The sequence below is a fragment of the Cervus canadensis genome, chromosome 11 (genome assembly GCF_019320065.1).
Source record: "Cervus canadensis isolate Bull #8, Minnesota chromosome 11, ASM1932006v1, whole genome shotgun sequence".
In the NCBI taxonomy this organism is placed as follows: Eukaryota; Metazoa; Chordata; class Mammalia; order Artiodactyla; family Cervidae; genus Cervus; species Cervus canadensis.
In genome coordinates this window covers 28,470,237-28,487,769 of record NC_057396.1, presented here as the reverse complement: position 1 = coordinate 28,487,769, position 17,533 = coordinate 28,470,237, and the positions used below count along the sequence as shown (strand labels likewise).

The 17,533-nt window shown below is 48.7% G+C and overlaps 1 protein-coding gene and 1 non-coding gene across 3 annotated transcripts in view; one reads left to right on the top strand and one right to left on the bottom strand.

The window, feature by feature from the left end:
• GRIK4 (glutamate ionotropic receptor kainate type subunit 4) overlaps positions 1-17,533 on the bottom strand; it is a 484,233-nt gene that overhangs the window by 54,012 nt on the left and 412,688 nt on the right. The gene's annotated exons all lie outside the window — the stretch shown is intronic.
• On the top strand, positions 11,768-11,840 carry TRNAR-CCU. The gene has a single exon. It is a non-coding gene; the product is annotated as a tRNA-Arg (tRNA).

The window sequence follows — 17,533 nt, the reverse complement described above, 5'->3', positions numbered from 1 at the left end:
CTGCCTATCCACCTAAGGACTCTCTTAGGCCTCATACTGTACCACTGCTTAGAAATCTCAAGGAAAAACCTGACATCCAGCTTGGAAACCAAACCCAGTCATCATCCACAGCCTCTTCCTTATTATATGATTCTCCTCTGGGGACAACAGATTCAATGACCTCCCCAGCTCCCTTTGAATTCTTGGATCCATCATGCTGTCTCTGGTCAGCTTCCAGGTCTTTGTTCTCTGGCCTTTTTTTAACTCGGCTCCCCCTGCCTCCCAGTCCCCTGGGGCTCCTGCCCGCTGGGGAGGCCGGCTGCCCTCCTTCACCTGCCCTGCCACCAGCTTTCTACTCCTTTGCTGGTCACATCTGCACAGATCCTGTTTCACCTGCTACTCAGGCCCCATAGTGCCTCACATCCTTTGCCGGCATTTATTTAACTCTGTAATTGTGTTATTTAACACTGGAAAGCTTTGGGAGGATACAGTTGGAATGAGAAAATGCTACACAGAATAAGGCTGTATCGAGCATTCCTGGAAGCCTTCATTCCAGGGTAATTGTCTCTGGAGATCCTCTGTATATTGAAAAGGCTTACAGAATCCCAAGCAAGGCCAGGCCTGAGGTGGTGAGAGTGGCGAGGGCATTATCTGTAAAGACCCAGATAGGGAGGAGCCCCAAGTTCACCAAGCCTGGCTTCCCAGGGAGGGATAAAGGATGCTGGGCTCTGGTTGAGTATCTGGGCCCTGGGTGACACCGGACCACGGAGCTCACTGGATCCCCAGCAATGTCAGGGAAGGCAGAACCCACTGCCCCTTCCCCAGCAATCCTTCCCTCTGTAACAGCATCCTCTTACCGACCCTCTGCCCTGCCCCAGGCAGGGAGCAAAGTGCTGGGATATAGGGGTAAGCAAACACAGGCAGGGTCCCTGATGGCAGCAGAGGCAGTTGCCAGCCTGTTGAAGAAGAGATCTGTAAAATGACAGCGGCGCTGTGTTTAAAGTAGTCATCTGCGGCCCCATGAGAAGGGAGAACAGGGGTTGACCGAGTCTTCATGGGAGCTTTCTCAAGATAAGACTCAGTTATCTGAACAAGAGTTACTGGTGAGAAGGCCTGGGATGAGCACTCCCACTCGGGGGGTGGGGGGTTGCTGCAGGTGCCAAGGCCCTGAGGCAGGAGGGAGCTTGGGACATTCCAGGGGCTAGAAGAGGGCCAGAGTGTCTGAAGCACACAGTGCTGGGAACAGTGCTATAAGACGAAGCTGGAGGGGCAGGCAGAAGATGCAGTGACGTGAAGAGCAGTTGAAAGGCCCTGAAGTACTTTAAGCAGAATCAGGTCTGTAATCCTAACACAGTTAATATCTGTAGCCTGCCTGTTGCTTAGTTAGTAAGCTGACACACAGGCAGAGCTACAGGTGTAGCCTGGGAGTCAGGCCCTCATGGTCTGCCCACCTCTCCAAGTTCGGCCTCATTTCCCAGCACTCCTCCCGAAGCCCCTGGGAGTCAAACACACCTCCCATAGCTCTTTCACTTGGAATGTCCAACAGTAACTTCCCTCCTCGAGGTCCATTCAAAGTTTATCTCCTCCGTACAAGCTTCCCTATCAGTTTCTCAGGAATAAGCCTTCCCTCCTCTCGATCAAAAAGAGAGCTAAGGGACATCCCTGGTGGTCCAGTGGTTGAGAACCTGCCTTCCGATGCAAGGGACATGGGTTCAATCCCTGGTCAGGGAACTAAGATCCCACATGCCACGGGGCAACTAAACCTGCACACCGCAACTACTGGGCCAAAGCACTCTGGAGCCCATGTGCCAAAACAGGGAGCCTGAGTGCCACATAAGAAAAGATCCCACATGCCACAAGGAAGAGCCCACATGCTACAACTAAGACTTGATGCAGCCAAAGATAAATAAATAGAAACAATAATAAAGTGAATAGATATGGGGGAAAAATGGAGCCACAACACTGCTTATACAACTCAGGTAGCATTTGCCATCAATTGCCTTATATTAGGACAGGGACCTAGGCTCACATACCAACCCTACCGTTACTGCCTGTGTGACTTTGGGAAAGGACTTAACCTTTTCTGTGCCTCAATTTCTTCATCGAGAGAGTGGGTCTCACAACAGTTTCCACCCTCTTGGAGCCTCTACTGGAATTAGTTGAACAACCCATACAAAGTCTATGCCTGGCACAGAATAATTCTCATTGAATGAGAGCTCTTACTATTATTATTGTGTGAACATTATTATTGTTGTGAACATTCATGCACATAAATTAGCTCCCCCATTAGATTATAAAAAGCAAGGACGAGATCGTCAAAAAAATTAACTTATGTAGTTGCCATAGGCTCCATTTTACAGAGAAACTGAGGCCCAGAGAGGTTACTAATTTGCTCAAGGGCTCACAGCCTGGATACAGAGAAATCTGTCTTCAGATGCACATATTCTCAGGACTGCTTTCTCAGGGCTGCATTGTTCACAGTGACATTCCCAAAGTGGACACACAGTAAGTCTCTAAAACCACTGCAGCCAACAGGGCAAGGTACAGGGGGCCAAGTTCTCAGACACGGCCTACCCTCTAGCCCCTTCTTGCCGACAGCAGAATCAGGTTGATTTCTGACACATGCCTGACCGTGCCTGTACCAGAAGGGACTTATCAGGAAGCTGGGTCATTATAACTAAATTCAGGTCATGCTCTGGATGCAAACAGATAACAATTCTTCATCCTCCAGCCCAAAGAGGACTCGAAGCCCCACATCCCCACTAGAGGGCTCCCTTCTCCCCCTGCCCCATCCTTGTAACTCCAGGGCAGGCCTACACAGGGAGCCCAAGTGAAAGGCGAATGAGCCCCCATGCTCTGTGATTAAGGCAGCCGTCCGTGGAGAGGTGTTAATTACCCTCTGGGAAGAAGCGGATGCTGAGGGCCCGGCCTGAGCCAGGCGGGCCAGAAGAGAAAGGACCAGCTTCCAGAATCTCTCCAGCCCTCAGGCCTCCCGTGCTGTGCAGTGGAGCAGATTAACATCTGCAGCTCAGCCCATTTCAAATTAGATTATGTGCTCACTTTCTGTCTTTTGATCCATCTACCTGCTGGGCACCTTCTTCTCCTCTCCCGCCCCCCACCTAGGGAGCCGCTCAGGGAACCTGCCGGGATGCACCAGGGTCCCTGTGCTGAGTGGCAATAGGATCCGAAGGTGCCGGGGAGCTCACTCCCACTCCTGGGTCCCCTGTTATCTGCAGGAGCCATCACTTAGATGCCCTAATAACAGGTTTCAGCGATGCACACAGCTGTTCTTCTGTTGCATGAGGCAGGCGGCTTCCCACTCCACCCGCCGGGGGCTGGGGCTGAGGGTAAATTAATAGGCCCCATGACACCTACACAGTGATGGGTGCCCTGTACACTGAGGAGACTGGGGGTCAACTCCATCCCTTCCCCTCCCTTCTTGCAGGCCAGGATATGGGAACATGGATAAGGGAACAGGAGGAGGACCAGCTAGTCACCTGTCTCTCTCACACACACACTCAAATCAACCTGATTCCCATTCCGAGGAAGGTCCTGATCAGAACCTTTTTGAGTCCATGTGTGCGTGCATACTCAGTCACTCAATCGTGTCTGACTCTTTGCAACCCCATGGACTGTAGCCCACCAGGCTCCTCTGTCCAAGGGATTCCCCAGGCAAGAATCCTGCAGTGGGTTGCCATGCCCTCCTCCAGGGGATCTTCCTGACCCAGGGATTAAACCCGCACCTTCTGCAGATTCTTCATCCACTGAGCTACCTGGGAAGCCCTTTTTGAGCAAATCTGAGCCCAAATCTGAGAGATTTACTCATGCACCCTGGGCTGAGGCTACAAGGCTCAGAGCCAAACCCAGGGAAGCATTAGCATTCCCAGGGAAGTAACAATGTCACTGGCAGGTCCAAGGGCTCCCTGGTGCTATTTCGTGAGGTGACAGCCTACTCTCAGGGTTGGATGAATTTCTTTAGAGTTAAATTAAAATCCCCATGAAATATTTAGTTGGCTCAGCTCAGAGCTGTGTAATTGGCCTATGTGGGTTGATTTGAGGGAAGAACCAGGCTTAAGAAAAGAAGGGTTGGCAATTCTTTCACGGGTGAAGTTGAGCAGCACAGGGGTCCAGGCTGGGTCAGGCGGCCAGGCAGATATTGTTGACCTTTAACCTCTTGTCACATGCTCCCATCTCTGGCTAAGGACCCTCTCTGCCCTTTTGGGTCAGAGAGATGTATGTCTATCCCAATTCTACAATCCTCAGTGAGCAAACTACCTGAAGTCTGGGCTTCAACTTCCTCACCTCTAAAATGGGCACAATCATGCCTATTTCTTGTGATGGTTGCAAGGATTAAACCCAGTAACCTCTGTGGCCTGAGCTCAGGGCTCATTCGGCCCTTACAACCCCCTCTTCCAACTGTAGCCAGGGGGTGTTGGGCGCTAAAGCAGATCATGCTGTTCTCTGTATTGCCTTTTTACTTTTCTCGGCCATGGACCCCCATCAGTGGTCTGGTGAGGTCTGTCGACCTTTCTTTAAAACTGTTTTTAAATGTTTATTATATTTGCTGTTTCACATGACTGTATTACATGATACATAATTACAGGGGACTTCTGTGGCAGTACAGTGGTTAAGACTCTGCTTCCAATGCAAGGGGTGCAGGTTGAATCCCTGGTAGAGAAATTAAGATCCCATATGCCACATGGTGAGGCTAATAAATGAATAAAAAATAAAAAAAATACATAATCGCATAATTGTGATACACTGACCATGAGAGCTAGAGGTAGGTCTAGCAACATTCTAATGGCATCATTGTTGACAAAGTCACAGGTTTGTTGTCCACATGTATAGATAAAGGAAATATCATATTTCAGTTTGAATTTAGAAAAAAACATAGATATAAATTTTTCCCTTTTAAGTTTATGATCTCTCTTGATGTTCTCAGATCCTGGGTGGGCATGGACCCCAGGGAAAAAACCCAGAGAGACTTTCCAGTTACTAACCCTGATTCCTCACCAGGCCCACCAGGCATGGTGTGATGGGTGGTGCTCTGGTTCTCAAACATGACCGGTTCATTTGCACTGTGGAATTCTGGCATTTACTCTTTCCTCTCCCTGCTCCTGGGCTTCCCAAGTGGTCAGCTGTAAAGAATCCCCCTGCCAATGCAAGGGATGCAGGCTCAGTCCCTGGGCTGGTAAAGTCCCCTGGAGGAGGAAATGACAACCCACTCCAGTATTCTTGCCTGGGAAATCCCATGGACAGAGGAGCCTAGTGGGCTACAGTCCATGGGGTCACCAAAGAGTTGGACACGACTGAGCGACTAAACACCAATTCTCAGCTCTGCCCTGGCCTTGGTGAGGCTGCTTCTGCACACGGTTCGGATCTCAGAGTGGTCTTTCCAGAATGCTCATTCAAAGGAGCCCTCTCTCTGACACTCTCTGTGTAACTATCCTGAGTTTTTTCCTTCACAGCAAAAATCACAATCTAAAATTGTCTTGTCCGTTTAGAAAGGGGGTTCCAGTAGGCAGGAACCTGTTGTTGCTGTGGCCACACGTCTCTCCAGAGCCTAGAACGGTGCCCGGCATGTGATGGGTACCAAATAAGATACTTGATGAAGAAAGGCACAACCGAATGAATGAATAGATGAATCAAAGCAAGCAAGCAGAGCTCATTCATGTGATTTTCTCACATTGACTCTGACTTAGGGGAGGAATTATGCACAATTCCAGCTAAAATTGCACACGCTCCAGCCACCCTTGGCACTCACCAGCCACCATAATCTTAGGCAAGTGACCTAACCTCTTTGTACCTCAGTTTCCTCATCTGGAAGGTGGGACAGTAATAATACATACCTCACAAGGATGTTGTGAAGACTAAATGAAATGATAAATGAAATGCACTCAGATCAGTGCCTGGAGCAGAAAATACTACAGAAGTGTAAGCTATTATTTTTGTTGTTGCAAGTTAAAGGATCAACTTCAATGTTATTTAAAACAGTGATTATTTCAAAAGATCAATACAGGTTTTGAAGAGAGAACAAAGAAATCCCATGATTGGAAAACCGATACGTATGCTAGATGTTAGGCTGTTTTTATGTAGTTGGGATGTGAAAAAGAACCAGCCCTGAGAGTCTGGGGATGCAGGGATGCCTGGGGAAGCCTGAACTCTGCTTCCTCACACTGTGGCACCATTATCATGGCCTTCATCATCCCCAACCCCCGATTTTCTGAAGATCAACCAGTGATTGACACATCAAAGAAAACTATAGAATCCTCAGTTTTCAGGATGATATGCTCATTCATAATCCAAATGCTTCTTGTTCCCCAATCAAATTGATAAAAACCTCCAGCCCACATGAAAATGTGGCCGTCAGTAGGATCTGTGATAAGAGGCAGAGGATTGCCACTGGTGAGTTCACACACTGTTGCCAGTCTCCCACATACCAGGCTGGCTGCCAGAAAAGCCAAAGGTCTGGAACGCAGTATGGGGCTCTGACATCGAGCAAGGCTAACTGGCCCACATGGGGATCAAGCTTGCAGCCCTGACCTTTCAGGTAGAGAACCAGCACTGACCAAGCCAGTTCCACAGCTGCGGGGGCCTCTGGGTTCCAGGCCTCTGTGTGTAAAGCAAACTCAGGGTGCCTCAGGGAGCAGCATTCCATGCTGGAGGAATCTGACAGCACTTCCAGCTCATGGCACTCTTCTTTTATTTCCCTTCCCGCTTGTCAGCCCCATATTTTGGAACAGCATGATTCACAGGCTGCTATTAGGACTGTTTTCTTTTTTTTTTTTTTGGGTGAGATAAAGGACCACCAGTCCCTGGGAGCATTGCTGATGGCCACAGAGAACTTCCAGAGCTGGCTTCTTTGCCCCTTCTGAACTCCAAGTCAACAAGCTTCCTCCAGTGATTCCCGCATCCCTTACTGTGTTGCTGGACAGAAGAAAGGTCTGAACTGGTCTCAGATTGACCCCTGAGCTGTGCCTCAGGGTGCCAGGAAGGGTGAGCAAAGATCTGACTCATCAGATCCATGAACTGGTTAACGGGGCTAGCCTTTTTCTCACCTCTTATCAGCATATGCACAAGTCAAAGCCATTGCCAAGGGCAGAGGGCATTTTCTTAGGGATCCCTGCGGTTTTTCCCGAGAGGACAGCTAGAGGTGCTGTCTTAAAACTCTGGCTCCTCCTCCTCGGTGATGAAGTGCATTTGGTCTACTTCAGAGAGGTGCTGACAGGGTTCGCATGCCCCCTCACAATAAACACCCCCAAAATTCTTTTCACAGACTGCATATGAGCTCCATAACGACCTCAAAGCCAGCAGTAGCCAATGCAGAGATAGGAGAATAAGACACAGCAAAGATGGTGTTCAATTCAGGATGATGGTTACCTTTTGGGAGGAGGGAGGGTGTAGAGTGAAGGGAGGCATTTTGGCGGGCAGGGGCAAGGGTCTGCAGTGAGCTGGTGTTGGTGTATGTCTTGACCGGGATTGTGATTACATTGGTATGTCCCCTTTGTGATAAGTTAAGTTGATGCTTATGATTTGTGTGTGTTCTATATGTATATTTCAATTACAATGCTTTTTTAAAAGTTAAGTAATTTGTCCAAGCAGAAGAGAGAGTGGCTACCATCAAGCCTGACACTCAGCATCTTGCTGACTCTTTTTTGAAAAAAATTAAGGTAGAGCCAAGTAACAATGTCATGATAATTACAGGTGGACAGCAAAGGGACTCAGCCATACATATAATGTATCCATTCTCCCCCAAGCTCCCCTCCCATCCAGGCTGCCACATAAAACATTGCCTGCAGACTCTTTGGAATGAAAAAGCCTGGAAGATACATACAGGGCTGCAGTGGCTACATTATTTGTGCCAGGGGCTGGTATGTTCAGACATGACAAATCTCTAGCCTATCTCTATTTAAACATCTGGGTGGCTTCTAATTCAAGACGAGTTAAAAGGAACATTTGGATGTTTTAACTGGATTTGTATTTTGCATCCGGATGGAGAAAAATCCAGATCCCTTGTCTGGTGCAAACAACTGGATAGACTGTAAAACTCTCAGGAGCCAACTCTCTATCTCCTGTGAACACTGGGCAAAGCCCAGTGGCTGGGGGTGGGGGAACCTGGTCCCTCAGCTGGAAGCCGAAAACATCCTCCAACACTTGCCAGCCTCCACTCTAGATGGGTCTTAAAACCCAGAGGGAGACAGCACTCCGTCCCATGGTGGATAGCGATGTTTTCACAGTGTTTTGTGGGTCCTGGGTTTAAGTATGTGTCCTGCTAGCTATGTGATCATGGGCAAGTTACTTAACCTCTCTGACTTGTTTTCTGATGAGTAAAGTATGAATGGTAACAGCTTCTATTTTACAGAGTTGCTGTGAGGATTACATGAGTTAATGTCCAAGGTCTGACACAAAGAAAATGTTCACTGCTCAATCATGTTTGCTGCTATTATTATTATGCTCCTTCTGATTCTGGCATCCCGCCTCCATCCTCTGCCCATCTGCTCGACACCCCCAAGACCTGGCCTGTGCTTTGGGCTGCACCATCCTGCCGGGTGGGTTTTTTAAAAATAAATTTTATTAAATTTTAATAATTTTGTTTATTTAGTTAGTTGTTTTTTTTGTTGCTGCGTGCAGGTTTTCTCCAGTTGCAGCGAGCGGGGGTTATTCTCTAGCTGTGGTGCACAGGCTTCTCACTGCAGTGGCTTCTCTTCTTGCAGAGCTCGGGCTCTAGACTGCAGGCTCAAGTTGTGGTACACGGGCTTCAGTAGTTACTGCACAAGGGCTCAGTCGTCCCACGGCATGTGGGATCCTCCTGGTGTGCATGCTTAGCCGCTCAGTCGTGTCTGACTCTTTGTGACCCCATGGGCTGTAGCTCGACAGACTTCTCTGTCCATGGAATTTTCCAGGCAAGAATACTGGAACGGGTTGCCATTTCCTCCGGGGGATCTTCTCGACCCAGGGATCGAACCTACATCTCCTGAGTCTCCTGCATTGGCTGGCAGTTTCTTTACCGCTGAACCGCCAGGGAAGACCCTGGACCAGGGATTGAACCAGTGTTTCCTGCATGGCAAGGCAGATTCTTAACCACTGGACCATCTGGCGGGGTTTTTGAAGGTTGAACTCTCCTACCTGATTGGCTCCTACTGACTCCCCTTCACTTTTGGTCGGACTGACACCAGCTGACACAACTGCTGATCTGCTGTACTTACTGACCACATCCGCCCTCTGCTTTGATCTCCTGCCTGTATTCCACCATTCACCAACCCCGGCAGTCAGCTGGGTCCCCAGCCTGCTGCCATCCAAGACCAGGCAGGTGTGCTCAGGGCGTGTCCTGGATGTGGATAAAGGATCCGTTCAGCAAGAGTTGACATCTTTCTGGGCTGTTCAAATTCACTGAATGGACCACCCGCTGCCATTTTTAAAGACCTAGGCCTTCACCCTGTTGCCTAAATTGCAAATGTAGACACAGCAGGGGCTGAAGTTTGTCATCAAGCAAGGGAGCTCACCTGAGGAGTGCAGAAGGAATAATGCCATAGGTTCTGGAAAGGGCGAGGCAGAACGGGGCTCTCAGACAGCCATCTCCAGAGCTGCCAACACTGCTGTTGGCACCACTGAGCCAGTTCTGGTTCTCACGCTGACAAATGATGGGATGTCAGTTGCTCCTGACAAGCTATCGGATGGCCAGAAGAATAATCTGTGAATAAGCCCCCTAAAGCATATAAGGCTTCTGGCCAAGAACTGAGATGGTGAGGCCAAGCCATGACAACAAGCAAGTTGAAAACACAAGCCCTTCTGGTGTGAATTCATTTCTGTGAGTGAGGGATGGATGGTGGAGTGACAGAGGGGACTGTCGCATATGGTTGCTCTGGAGCAGAGCTATTTATTCCTGGGAAGGCAAGGGGCTTCCCAGGTGGCCCTAGTGGTAAAGATCCTGCCTGCCAATGCAGGAAACTCAGGAGATGTGGGTTCGATTCCTGGGACAGTAAGATCCCCTGGAGGAGGGCACAGCAACTGACTCCAATATTCTTGCTTGCAGAATCCCACTGGCAGAGGAGCCTGGTGGAATACAGTCCATAGGGTCGCAAAAAGTCGGACGTGACTGAGTGACTGAGTGTGCACGCACAAGGCAAGGGGTGAGCAGTGCCCGCCTGCTGGGGGTGGGGGCTGGAGTGGGCAGGGAGCCACTGCAGCAGGATCCGATGACCCAGAGACGGCTGGATGAGCAAAGATGGCAGGTGTTCAAGGCGGCTCCCCACAGTACTCAAGAGGACACACTGCAAACCCATGTGAATTTGGAATCTGATTCTGGCACTTCTCAGCCCCATGATTTTGGACAAATGAACCTCCGAGCCTGTTTGCTGATTTATAAAACAGGGATCAGAATACTTTACTTTGCAGGTTCTTTGAAGATTCAGTTCAGTTCAGTCACTCAATCGTATCCAACTCTTTGTGATCCCATGGACTGCAGCACATTAGGCTTCCCTGTCCACCACTATCTCCTGGAGCCTGCTCAAACTCATGTCTATTGAATTGGTGATGCCATCCAACCATCTCATCCTGTCGCCTTACCTTCTCCTCCTGTCTTCAATCTTTCCCAGCATCACGGTCTTTTCCAGCGAGTCGGCTCTTCACATCAGGTGGCCAAAGAACTGGAACTTCAGCTTTAACATCAGTGAATATTCAGGGTTGATTTCTTTTAGGATTGACTGGTTTGAGCTCCTTGCTGTCCAAAAGACTCTCAAGAGTCTTCTCCAATACCACATTTCAAAAGCGTCAATTCTTCAGCACTCAGCTTTCTTGATGGTCCAACTCTCATATCCGTACACAACTACTGGAAAAACCATAGCTTTGACTAGACGGACCTTTGTCAGCAAAGTAATGTTTTTTAATATGCTCTCTAGGTTGGCAATGGCAACCCACTCCAGTATTCTTGCCTGGAAAATCCCATGGACGGAGGAGCCTGGTGGGCTACAGTCCAGGGGGTCTCCAAGAGTTGGATACGACTGAGCGACCGAGCAACTTCACTTTCATACATTGGAGAAGGAAATGGCAACCCGCTCCAGTATTCTTGCCTGGAGAATTCCAGGGACAGAAGAGCCTGGTGGGCTGCCGTCTAGGGGGTCGCACAGAGTTGGACACGACTGACACGACTTAGCAGCAGCAGCAGGTTGGTCATAGCTTTTCTTCCAAGGAGTAAGCGTCTTTTAATTTCATGTCTGCAGTCACCATCTGCAGTGATTTTGGAGCCCAAGAAAGTAAAGTCTCTCAGTTTCCCTGTGTATTTGCCATGAAGACATGGGACCAGATGCCATGATCTTCGTTTTTTGAATGTTGAGTTTTAAGTCAGCTTTTTCACTCTCTTCTTTCACTTTCAACAAGAGGCTCTTTAGTTCCTCTTTACTTTCTGGCATAAGAGTGGTATCATCTGTATATCTGAGGTTATTGATATTTCTCCTGGAAATCTTGATTCCAGCTTGTGATTCATTAAATCAGATAATATTTGTAGAGCAACTATTAGCACTGCACCTGGCATCTAGTAAGTGCTCAATAAACAGCACCCACGACTATCTTTGGTGCAATATCACCCAGGGAACAGGTGAAAGGTTAGCCTAGGGAGTCACAAGGGGTTGAGCTCAGCATACAGGAGCCTCAGAGGAGAGGACTCAGATGTCCGTGAAGCGCCCGCTTCATGGTACACATGGTGTCACTCTCTCCACCAACACCTATACTCCAGGAAATAAAACCGGCAAGCACAAGCAGAGGTTGATTGCAAAGGAGGTTGGAGGGGACATCCTTGGTGGTCCAGTGGCTAAGACTCTGTGCTCCTAATGCAGGGGGCCCAGGTTCAATTCTTGGTCAGGGAACTAGATCCCACATGCCATAACCAAGAGTTTGCATGTCACAACTAAAGATTCCGTGAATTGTAACTGAGACCCAGCACAGTCAAAACAAACAAAGATATATATATATATATATATATATATATATATATACATGTAAAACAAAGGCAGTTGGAGGACAAATGTGTGTGATGAGAGCTGAGCAATCATTTAGGCCAACTAAAGCTTAAAGACCGAAGACAGAGGGCTGTGACTCAGAGAGCAAACTAGAAGATGGGGTCAATTTCGGAGTGAGACAACTCATCCCAGACATTCCCACTCCATGAGGAGAGGAAAGAGGGGGAGGAAGCTTAAGCTCCTCTTTCTCAAGATAATATTGGTGTGGGATGTAGGGCGGGGTTGCACATACACTGGGCCCAGCTTTGGGGACCAGGGGAAGGTGGAGCCAGGAAGGGAGGAAGTATGGGAAGTGTTTGGGGGGGCCCGTGGCTGCCCTGGGAGGACAGCCCCAGGGCAAATGGCATCTCTGCTGCCCTAGCCTACTGAATGCACCAGCACTTCTGGGCCACTGTGTGTTTTCCCTGTTACTGGTCAAAGGGATCATCTGAAAATCTACCACTGGTTCTTGGCATTGGGATGTTCTGTCCAGGCTCTGAGGTCTTTGGGGTCAAGGGCTATAATGGTTCATTCTTTTACACATGCCTTCATGGCATCCCATCCATCTACTTATCCATCCCTCCACCCATCCATTTACTTACCACCCATCCATCCATCCATCTATCAACCCATTTATCTACCATCCATCCATCCACCCACCCACCCATTTATCTACCATCCATCCAGCCATCCACCCAAACATTTATCTACTATCCATCCATCTGCGTGTGTGAGTGCTAAGTCACTTCAGTCATGTCTGATTCTGTGCAGCCCTATGGACCACAGCCTGCCAGGCTCCTCTGCCATGGGATTCTCCGGGAAAGAATACTAGAGTGGGTTGCTCTGATTTCCTCCAGGGGATCTGCCTGATCCAAGCATCAAGGTTTTTACCACTAGCACCATCTGGGAAGTCCATCCATCCATCTACCCACGTATTTATTTACCATCCATCAATCCACTCATCTATTCATCCATCCATCCATCCACCCATTTATCTACCCTTTCATCCATCCTATAATTCCTAAGTATGCTGGGGGCTGGTCCAGGTGCCATCAGCATACAGATGAACAAGACAGATGTAATTTCTGATCTCAGAGAATTTGCATTCTAGTCTCACAGTAAGCAAGGTGATTTCATTTGGCAACAGTTTCTTTGAAGATGATACAACAAGGTACTGTGGAAGAGTGGGGTTCAGGGACAGGATGGCAGTCCCTTAGGTGGCAGAGAAAGAATACTTCCTGGAGGAGGAAACATCTGGATTAGACCTAGATAACCAGGTAGAAACAGTAGATTGGAGACTTTGAAGGAACAGGTTTCTGCTAGAAGAGCACAAACCATATGCTGGACCTGGGCATGCCATGTACAAGGAGTCAAGAGAAGGTCAGAGAGAGTGGGGCCAGTGATGGGAGATGCAAGGTCTTGTGAGCTCTTAATTACTTCTTTAGATGGTAGGGACGTTGGTGAAATTGTGACTGACGAAGGTAGTTGTTATTCAGTCGCTAAGTCATGTCCTACTCTTTTCGACCCCATGGACTGCAGCACGCCAGGCTTCCCTGTTCTTCACTATCTCCTGGAGTTTGCTCAAACTCATGTCCATTGAGTCGCTGATACTATCCAACCATCTCATCCTCTTTCACCCCCTTCTCCTCCCACCCTCAATCTTTCCCAGCATTTTCCAAAGAGTCAGCTCTTTGCATCAGGTGGTCAAAGTATTGGAGCTTCAGCTTCAGCATCAGTCCTTCCAATGAATATTCAGGATTGATTTCCTTTAGGATTGACTGGTTTGATTTCCTTGCAGTCCAAGGGACTCTCCAGATTCTTCTCCAGCACCACAATTTGAAAGCATCAGTTCTTCGGTGCTCAGCCTTCTTTATGGTCCAACTCTCACAACCGTACATAACTAGTGGAAAAACCATAGCTTTGACTATACAGATCTTTTGTCATCAAAGTGATATCTCTGCTTTTTAATATACTGTCTAGGTTTGTCATAGCTTTCCTTCCAAGGAGCAAGCCATTTAATTTCATGGCTGCAGTCACCATCCACAGTGATTTTGGAGCCCAAGAAGATAAAATCTGTCACTGTTTTCACTTTTCCCCCTTCCATTTGCCATGAAGTGATGGGACCGGATGCCATGATCTTAGCTTTTTGAATGCTGAGTTTTAAGTCAGCTTTTTCACTCTCCTCTTTCACTCTCATCAAGAGGTTCTTTAGTTACTCCTCGCTTGATGAAGGTAGAACATGGAGGAAATGTTTTTGCTCACTGAAAAAGGGAGCAAATGTTGGCCCAGGGAGATTTGGCACCAGCTTAAAGCTCAGGGACATACCTAGACTTCCAACTCAAGGTATTTTTTTTTCTAAGATCAAGAGGACATGTGAACTTGCCACCAATGCCACCACCTTGTCACCTAACAGAGGCTATGTCTCTCGCAAGAGATGACCCAGAGACCGTTCCTCTGGAGGGAATTTCTGCTCCTTGCGTCTGCTTTCCCCAGACAAGAGGGCAAGGAGAGGGGGTCAGAACTGCGGCAGGTTCCCACTGATACCTTTAGAAGGCAGCCAGAGATCATGCCACAGGAGTGTGACCAGCCATGTGGTACTTCAGTTTTGTGTTGATCAGTTAGACTTTTGTGGTCCCCAGACAGGTGTGGCAAGGAGAAATTAGCCCAATTAACCCAGGCCAGCCTGGGACAGGGAAGGACCCAGCCCTGGAAGAGCACGTCTTGCAGAAAGGCAGGCCTGTGGACCCATGTGTTTGGGGATGGATGGAGGAGGAACTGAGGCTTTAGGTCCGGAGAGGAAGTGCAGGCAGAGCCTTATGGGAGAGGCGGGTAACAGGCGGCAAGGAGAGCCGAGGTCTGACCTTGTCTGAGAGTCACAGCATGCCAGGGATACTGAGGACATTACAGTTCATTGATTTCTCATAATAACCCTGGGGCGGATGCTACTATCTCCATTTTGAGGACAAAGATGTGAGTGGGGTGGATCAGAAACACTGGCTGGCTTGTCCAAGCACCCGGGGTCAGGGATGCAGCATGGGGAGAGGGGTGGAGGATGGATGAGCACGCTCAGCTCCCCCCATTTCACTACCTCCTGCCTCTGATGACCCTCAAATGGAGCTTGGGCCCAGCTCTGCCCTCTCGCTGGCCTCCCTCACCCATCTTTCCCCCACACTATATTTCTCCACCTCCAACTTCTGCCTGTACTTCAGACCCATGTCGTCTATTTCTCATCTCTGCCATCTAAAGCAACTTGTTTTTTCCAGAGACTGTTTGTCAGTTCATGACTTCACCAGGCACTTGTCACCTAAAGCCGAGACCAGGAGTCAGCCAGAGTCTCCCCCTCCCACCTCCCTGCTGTCTCTCATTCAACAACCAAGCCTCATCCATCCTGCCTCTGAAACGCCCATGTAATCCATCACTACCGCCCAGGTCTGACCGCCGCTGTCATCACTCAGGTCTTTACTGGGATTATTCAGTAGCTCCTGCACTGGTCTCATTGCTTCTAGTTCCTCCCCACTCCATCTGTCCAGCTGAGTGGATGCCAGGGGCACTTGGGGTCCTCGAACATGACCGTGCGTTACAACCACCTGGAGGGCCTATGAAAATGCATGTTGCTGGGCCCTACTCCAGACTCTGATTCAGCAGGTCTGGATGGGACCCCAGAATTTGGGTTTCTGACGAGCCCTAGGCAATACTGCTGCTGCTGGTTCCAGGACCACACTTTGAGAACCACTGCTCTAGAATCAATTTCCAGCAAAAGGTCTGAGCACATCACTGCCCCCTTAAAGAGACTCCGGCAACTCCCTGTGTGTGTGTGCGCGTGTCCATGCGCACTCAGTTGCTAGGTTGTGTCTGACTCTTAGTGACCTCATGGACTGTAGCTGGACTGTAGGTTCCTCTGTCCATGGGATTTCTCAGGCAAGAATACTGGTGTGGGTTGTCATTTCCTTCTCCAGGGGATCTTTCAGACCCAGCGATTGAAGCGGTGTCTCCTGCTTGGCAAGAGGATTCTTTACCACTGAGGCACCTGGGAAACCCCCAGCAACTACCTACTAGCTTTCAAATACGGTCCAAACTCCTTACAGTGATATTCACGATCTGTCCCACACTTTCTCTCCAGCGTCACTTCAAGCCCTGATCTCTCGTCAACCTACGATGCAGCCACATTGCTCTATTTGTGTTCTTTACACCTGTCACATATTTCAAACTCCATGTCTTTGCCCACACAGTTCCCTCTGCCTGTAACTCTTTCCTCCTTGGCTCTTGTCAAATTCCTACTTATCCATTAAAGTCCAACTTGACTATTAACTTCCCTTAGAGGCATCACAGTGTGTTAGAATGACCATGGACTTTGATGTCAGGCTTGGCTTTGAATTCCAGAATCAATCAACTTGTTAGCTGAGTTAGTCTCTCTGTTAAGCTGGGGCTAACCTCAGCATCCTCACTATAAACTGTGAATAATAACATTTATTTGTAAGATTGTTGTCGGAGAGGAAATGACACATAAGAAATGCCTGGCAGGTAGTAGCTCCTCAATAAACAATAGCTATTATTATCGTTATTGCTGCTCTAAAGTCTTGCCTGGCTTCCTGGAGCTGCATAATTTCTTTTTTTCCTGTATTCCCATAAAATTTTGTATATGATCCCATTTTGCATACATCTCATGCTGTGGTCTCATTTGTATGCAATGGGCCTCATTCTTATTATACTTGGGGGCCATTGTACAAATTATAAAAATTGATCCTCCTAGCAAACTCGGTGGGCACACGACTTGGCAAACTAAAGACGTCTTTGCAGGAAGAAAATTTACAGGTGGATAGAGGCTCACACCAGAGCACATGCTTGGTGAGCTGCGTGAGGCTGGGTTTCAGTCCCCACCCACCCCTTGTACAATATACAATTTGCACAACCTTCCTTGGAGGCTCTGTGAAGGTAGAATGTGAACCTAGTGAAAGTAAAAACTGGGTCTTATTTAACCTGAAGTCACAACCAGTGTTGAATCAATGCCTGTAGGGGCAGGTAATAGCGCCTGAGGATGGGAAGCACTTAAGTAGGGTGAGTAGAGCCCTGGCCCCAGGTTCAGGAAGAGCATCCTTAACTCCTGGAGGGAAGGGAGGGACAAGACCCAGGGTTGGTAGCATCAGAGATTCAGGCTTTGGAGAAAAATCAGCAGCTGAGTTACCGGGTACTTTGGGGAACAACGGCTTCCCTTGTGGCTTCCCTGGTAAAGAATTTGCCTGCAATGCAGGAGACCTGGGTTCGATCCCTGGGTTGGGAAGATCCCCTGGAGAAGGGAGAGGCTACCCACTGCAGTATTCTGGCCTGGAGAATTCCATGGACTGTATAGTCCATGGGGTCTTGAAGAGTTGGACAAGACTGAGCGCCTTTTCTTTCACTTTGGGGAACAAGACAGAGGTTACATGTCCTCATGCCCAACTGGACCTGTTCAAAGCACCCTTGATCTCAGACTCCAGCCTGGGGCATGGTCGAGCCCGTAGGTGACACCTCACCTCCGCCACGTGAGGCGGGCAATCAGGACTACAGGACTCTTAGGAGACATT